Source organism: Elephantulus edwardii, unplaced genomic scaffold (genome assembly GCF_000299155.1).
Source record: "Elephantulus edwardii isolate Elephantulus edwardi_28Jun2011 unplaced genomic scaffold, EleEdw1.0 scaffold00047, whole genome shotgun sequence".
Lineage (NCBI taxonomy): Eukaryota > Metazoa > Chordata > Mammalia > Macroscelidea > Macroscelididae > Elephantulus > Elephantulus edwardii.
In genome coordinates, this window is record NW_006399797.1 from 2,274,695 (window position 1) to 2,282,259 (window position 7,565).

At 37.4% G+C, this 7,565-nt stretch overlaps 1 pseudogene; it reads left to right on the forward strand.

Moving 5' to 3' along the window:
* The first annotated feature begins 939 nt into the window (after positions 1 to 939).
* LOC102856429 overlaps positions 940 to 7,565 on the forward strand; it is a 106,976-nt pseudogene continuing 100,350 nt past the window's right edge.

Sequence of the window (7,565 nt, forward strand, 5' to 3'; positions counted from 1 at the left end):
AGAGAAACAATACCTTTCACAATAGCTAATCACAAGATTAAATACTTGGGAATAAATTTAACCAGAAGTACAAAGGACCTTTTCCAAGAAAATTACAGTAAACTTTTTTTATGCAGATGACAGAATCTTGCTTGCTAAAAGTGGGGAGGACTTGAAGTGTTTGTTTCAGGAGAACAAAGCATGCAGCCTTTAAGACAGATTGCACCTCAATGTCAAAATGAATATACGACTGGACCTACAAGCAATATGATGGTAAATGGAGAAGGATTGAAGCTGACAATGACATCAATTTACTTGGATTCACAATCAATATTATTGGTATTAGGAGTCAGGAGACCAAGAGTTGTATTGCACTGGCAAAATCTGCAGTCAGAGACCTCTCCAAATTATTGACAAGTAATGATACCAGTTTGTAGACTAAGGTGTACCTGATCCAGGCCATGGTGTTTTCAGTCACTTGTTATGCATCTGAGAGGTGGATAAAGACTAAGGATTACAGAATAATAATTAATGCCTTTGAAAAGTGGTTAGAGGAGAATACTGAATATCTTATGGGCTAGCAAGAGAAAAACGTATGTCTTGGAGAAGGTGCAGCTAGCGTACTGCGTGGAGGTGAAGATGATAAAGCTTTATGTCACATATTTTGGGCATGTTTCTAAGGGAGTTTATTCCTTAGAGAGTGACATCATATTCGGAAAGGTAGAGGGATGGCATAGGAAATTAAGACCCTCAATCAAGGGTATTGACACATAACCAGGTGTATTGACACAATGACTGCAGAGATTGTGAGGATGGCACATGATAGTTCAGGGCTCAGCTGCACTGTTCATAGGGTCATATGATTCATACTTGACAGCACCTAACAACAGGAACTGGCATCAAGAGATAGTCACTGACAACCATGGATGTCCAAAATCAACAAATGCATGTGCTCTTGGCATGCCGAGTGCAGAATTCACAAGAGCGCCCAATGAGAAGCAAGGATCCCAGTTAGAGGTGGTACCTCCACCAGTTGAGAGACCGACTGCAGACCAGGCACTGTAAAGACTGCAGGCACCTTGAGAGAGTCTCTGAATGTAGAACTGTGCATTTTACTACCAGGGACAAATTAAAAATGCAGCCAGCATAGCTTCAGGCAGGACTAGAAGAATGGAGGGAATTTTGTCAGTGACTTGGGGAAAGACAAATGGAGAATAAAGAATAAAGAGGATAGCACATATGTTTTACTATCAGCCCACTGCTGGTGTCAATACCACACTGTTTATAAATTTGTCTGAAAATGTTAGAAATGGTCACATGCAATACCAAGAAATTTATAATTCACAGCTTTGTCTATTTCCTTATTCCATGTATTCATTTGGTTTCTTCTTTAAATCAATGTTTAAACTTGTTGTTGTTATGTGCCATCGAGTCTCCTGCAACTCATATCAACTCTATATACAGCAGCTCTGAAGCCTGCCCTTCGTGAGCCAGTCTCACTGACTCCGAAATATCTACTCCCATTGCTCTAGTTACCGTCTCAGTCCATCTCAACCAAGGTCTTCCTCTCCTGCATTGTCCTTCTGCCTTTCTAAGCATTATGTCCTTCTCCAAGGATTGGTCTCTCCTGGCCACATGCCCAGAGTATATGAGACAGAGCTTCAAAATGTTGCCTCAAAGGAAAAAAAAATTATTTCACCTTCTCCAAGACAGACTTACTTGTTTTCTTGGCACTCCATGGTATATTCAAGACTCTTCTCCAGCATCACAACTCAAAGGCATCAATTTTTCTTCTGTCATCCTTAGTCATTGTCTAGCTGTCTGATGCATAGCAAGTAATTATGAAGACAATGGCTTGAATGAGGTGCACCTTAGTCTCTTGACTGATGGCTTTGCTTCTCAGTTCTCTGAAAAGGTCCATGACAGCATATTTCCCTAATGCAATTCATCTTTTGATTTCCTGACTGCTGGTGCCAAGCGTGTTGATTGTGGAGCCTCGCAAGCTGAAATAACTTTTAACGACCTCATTTTTTTTCTCTCCATCTATCATAGTGCTGCCTTTTGGCCCAGTAGTGAGAATCTTTGTTTTCTTGATGTCGAGTTTCAATCCATTTTAAAGACTACAGTCCTTGATCTTCTGCAGCAAGTGCTTCAGGTCTGCCTCAGTTTCTGCAAGCAGGGTTTTTTCATCTGCATAATATAAATTGTTGATGAGTCTTTCTCCAAACTTGATGCCACATTTCTCCTCATAAAGCCAAGCCTCCTGAATGATCAGTTCTGCATAAAAATTTAAAAGGAATAGTGACAGGATACATCCCTGACACACGTCCTACTTCTTTATCTTTTCCATTAAAATTCAGGGTTCTAAGATTAGCACACTTGTCCTTTGTTCTAGTATAGTGGAGAGATTGTGGGCTGCTGTGTATCTAGTCCACCGTCTTACCAAGACATTGTTAATTACCTTTTGATTTCTTGATGGCTATTCTATGGATGTGGCTGTAGATCCAACGAACACAAAATCATTAGAAATTTCTTTATTCCATCTATCATTATGTTTATTTGTACAGTAATGTGAAATTTGTCCTTTATGTTGAGATATAATCTACAGTATTAATGGCTGGATGTGAGATTACTCACACCTACTATTTACTTATAAGAACTCAAAGTCTTTGTGCTTTATCAGTAAGCACTTTAAGTTTTTTTCCTATTTCTCCAAGCACGGTTGTCCTATTTGCATATTGCAGATTGTTGAGTCTTCTGCCAATCCTGATGCTGTATTCTTCTCTATATAGTCCAACTTCTATGATTATTTGCACAGCATATAATTTGAATGGGTGTTATGATAAAATGCAACTTTGTTGCATAGCTTTCAGGAATGAAGAAAAATTTGTAGTGATACTCAGTGATCTATAATGCCAATTATGTGTCTAAAAATTTAATGAACAGAGCTACTACTGAAGGTCTCTATAGTAGTTATTTGAAATATGATTGATAAATTGGGGCTTCTGTCAATATATGCCTTCAGAATAATTTTGAGCACATACAAACCACCCACATATTCATATATTGTGCTATTCAATTTAAGAATGTAGTTATAGACAGAACAATGAATTATGAGGTAAGAAAAGTGAAGGCAAGACTGCTCACATCCACTATTTCTTTATAAGAAGTAAAAAGTGTAGTGGGAGAACCCTTTTTTCATTTTCAGCTGGCAAGTCAAATTGAATGGTTTATGGGGTCACACAGTGAAATTCTTACTAAAATGAATTAGCCTATTTGTAATGAATCTTTGTTTTGACATTACTGATAGCCAGTTGTTGTAATAGGACAGTTATAACAATGAATATGTACAAGCACATTATTTCTTAATGGCACGCAAAACTTGAATCAGAACAGGCATCTATCAGCATGCATTAATGTTGAATGGCAATTAAATAAGCCCTGACACATTTTTAGAATTGCCTTCTCAAATTACTCAAACAGTTCATTAAACTACAAGAGTCTGAAACAGTACAAAATAAAGATCCAAGGATATTAATATTTACAAATTTCATTTTTTTGAAATAAACCTGCAAGTGAGTTATTATTTAAAAAGTAAAATATCAATCTTCAATTCTAACTTAAGAAGGACAGGCTAGAGCAAAGTTCAGATCCATTGCTCATAGGGTCACTATGAGCTGTAGTTGACTTGATAACGCCTAACGACAACAATGATGTATAAAACCGTTGCTTCCAATCAGTCTGACACACGTTGACATTTGAATACAGAGTGGAATTTCCACTTAGGTTTTCTAGAACTCTAGTTTTTTTGGGAAAAAAAAACTGTCATGTCTTCCTCTCATGGCATATTTGGATTGCTATTCTGTCAGGGACCAACACTTAATCTGTGATCCACCAAAGAACCGTCAAGATATATTTAATGAGTATAGATTAACATAAAATGTTCAATTAATAAAGACCTTCAAGGAGAATGATTGATTCAGTAACAGGTAATGGGGGTATGTGTGTCAGAGACAATAAGACTGACACAGGATAGAGCAGGGTTAGGGCTTTTGGACATAAGGTTGCTATGAGTCACAGGTAACTCAATGGCACATAACAACAACAATAACAATAAAGTTTATTGTATCTGGAATTCTAGCATTCTAAGCATGCTCTCTGTACATATGCATGATATATAGATTATATATAGATCCATAGAGATAGAAACAGAGACAGATATATAGATATAGATGATATGAATGTAGATATAGATAATATAGATGTTGCTATGTGTCATTGAGTTGCCTGTGACTCATAGAAACCCTATGTACAACAGCCATAAACCCTGCTCTATCCTTTGCTAATCGTATTGTCTTTGACACATCTACCTCCATTATCACTGTCATTGAATCAATGTATCTCATTGAAGGTCTTATTCTCTTGTGCTGCCCCTCCACCCTCCCAAGAATGATGTCCCTTTCCAAGGACTGGTCCCTCCTTATAACATATCCAAAATATGTCAAAGTTTCAGAATCCTTGCCTCAGGAGCAGCCTGGCATCACCCACTTCAGGATGAAGTTGTTTGTTCTCCTAGCAGTCCATGGAATATTCAATACTCTTCTCCAGAACCACAACTCAAAGGCATTAATTTTCCTTCTATTATCCCTAGTCACTGTCCAGAATCTGATGCATCACATGAAATTGAAAAGACTACGGCCTATATTAGACACATCTTAGTTTCCAGACTGACATCATTGCTCTCCATTACTTTGGAGAGGTCTCTGACAGCAGACTTTTCCAATGCAATTCATCTTTTAATTTCCTAGCAGCAGGTACCTAGAGCATTGATTGTGAAGCCAAGCAAACTCAAGCTATTAACAATCTCAATAACTTTACCATCTCTCATGATGCTGCCAATTGGCCCAGTGGTTAGAATCTTTGTTTCCTTGATGTTGATCTTCAATTCATATAGAACGCTGCAGTCTTTAACCTTCTGCATTTATATAATAAAAGTGTTTTCCCTCCCATATCTAGTGACATAGTCCATAATCTGTTGTGCCATAATCAAAAGGATGGATATCTCTTGAGGGTTCAAATCCATGGATGATTCCATATAAGAGAATAGTTTCCTCCCCTTAATAATTTGATAGACAGTCATTGTGACTTGGAATCCACCAGCTGATTGACTTATTGCTCCTCAAAATCTCATGGGGTATTTCGTCTCTATTCCCCAACTTTGTTGTTACGTGCTGTCAAGTCACATAACATAGTGACCCTCTGAAGCCTGCCCTATCCTAAGCCAGTTTCACTTACTCCAACTTACCTACCCCCCATTGCCCTAGTTATCCTGTCAATCCATCTCATGTGGGTTTTTTCTCTCCTTTCTGAGCATGATGTCATTTTCCAAAGACTGATCCCTCCTCGCCACATGTCCAAATTATATGACACAGAGCTTCAAAATCTTTGCCTCCAAGGGGAAACTTGGCTTTACCCTCTCTGAGACAGACCTATTTGTACTCTTGGCTGTCCATTTTTGTTGTCAGGTGCTGTTGAGTTGAGTACAACTCATAGAGACCATATGAACAAAATGTCTGAACCCTGCTCTATCCTGTGTCATCCTTAGACTTTCTGACACATGAGAGACAATAACATCAATAACCTGCATTATGCAGATGACACAACCTTGCTTGTAGAAAGTGAAGAGGACTTGAAGCACTTTTTACAGAACATCAAGGAATGGAGCCTTCGGTATGAATTGCATCTCAATGTCAAGAACAAAGATTCTTAGCACTGAACCTATAGACAGTGTCATGATGGATGGAGAGGAATTTGAACAAACAGGTATATCTTGGAAAGAGTGCAGCAGTAGTGGTCTTTGGAATGAAGAATCATAAGGCTTTACCACACACACTTTGGACATGTTGCTAGGAGGTGCTATTCCTTGGAGAAGGACATGATACTGGGAAGGGTAGAGGGTCACTGAAGAAGAGAAAGACCCTCAACTAGATCTGTTGACATGGTAATTGCTGCAATGGGCTGTACTCTTCTCTAGCATCACAATTCAAAGTTGAAAATGTTAAGAAAAAGATGCTAAATAATATTACTATTGGTTTCCCCTGAATTAACTCTGAGACTCCTCTGGCACTACCCCTGAAGCTCATTAAAAAAAAAAAAAAAGCAGCTAACTAAAATTGTGCCCAGACTTCCCCAAGGTACATTATTTGGCAGAAAAGCCAGTAAACTCCAGGGAAAAGTTCACAAAACAAGATAATGAGGAGTTGTCAGAGTGTCTTTATTTTAAAAGAGAAATATGTGCTATGCTACAAATTGTATTAAATCAAACAACTACATAGAAAGCTCTAAGTGGCCTAGTGGCAAGAAGCTGCACTGCTGTCCTGAAGGAATGTTTTTCAAACCCACCAGCTGCTCCACAGGAGATGGATGGGCAATCTCCTCCCATGTGATTAACTGCCTCTGAAATCCTGATTGAGGGTCACTTAAGAGATGGTTCTGACTCAGTGATACACAACAACAACTAACTAAACTTTATAGAGAATATAATATGAAAACATCAAAAGGAACCAAATACAAATATTAGATGTGAAAAATGTGAGAGGTTTTATACAGAATTCTATAGGTACATGAGATATGGTTGAATGCAAATTTGTGAATTACAAAGTCAAATTCAGAAATCTGGTAGATAGGGAGAATAACAGTGAAAATGTTAAAATATATCTAACTGATGTCCCAGAAAGACAAATAGATAAAGGAAGACTATAATTGATGAAAGCATGAGAATTTGAAAGCATAGTAATTTTAAAAGAAAACAAAATAAGATGAACACATTTTTCCATAAAAGGGTTTGTACATTCCAAATGAGTAGCTATTAGGAATAACTTATACCTATGGATATTTTGATGAAACTGAAGATATTAAGGTAAAATAGATAAGGTTAAAAAAAGACAGAAAATCATAAACAAACAACAAAAGTCAAATGGAAAACAGAATAAAAAATGATTTTAAAAAAGGTGATAGGACAAGATTTTCTGAATTTGGAGAGAAAAGAACTTGGAAATTCACAGCCAGTTTGTTATTGTTATTGGATGTTATTGAGTTGACTACCACTAATAGTGACTCTATGAAAAGCAGATTAAAACCTTGCCATATACTGTACTACCCTCATTACAAGTTAGAGTCTCTGTTCATCTGTCTTATGGTAGTTCTTAATTTCTTTCGCTGAATCTCAACATTTCCTACTATGATGTATTTTCTATGAACTAGCCCTTTCAGACAAGATGTCCGAAGAGTGTAAGGACTTTCACCAACTTTGACTCTAAGGGCCACGCTGGTTGAACTTCTTCTAAGACATACTTTCTTGTGTTTTTTTGTAGTCCATGATATAGCTAATACTCTTTGTCCATATCACACAAATCAAAGGCATTGTTTCTTCTGCAACCATATTTCTTGTCCAACTTTGAGACACATATAAAACAATTGAAAAGAGTTATCAGTCTTTTTCTTGTTGGAGGCTCAGGAGTATTCTATAAACTTTTGTTATAAGACTCTTGTCTGAGATGGTATTACCAAATGTTTGTTCCTAGTCT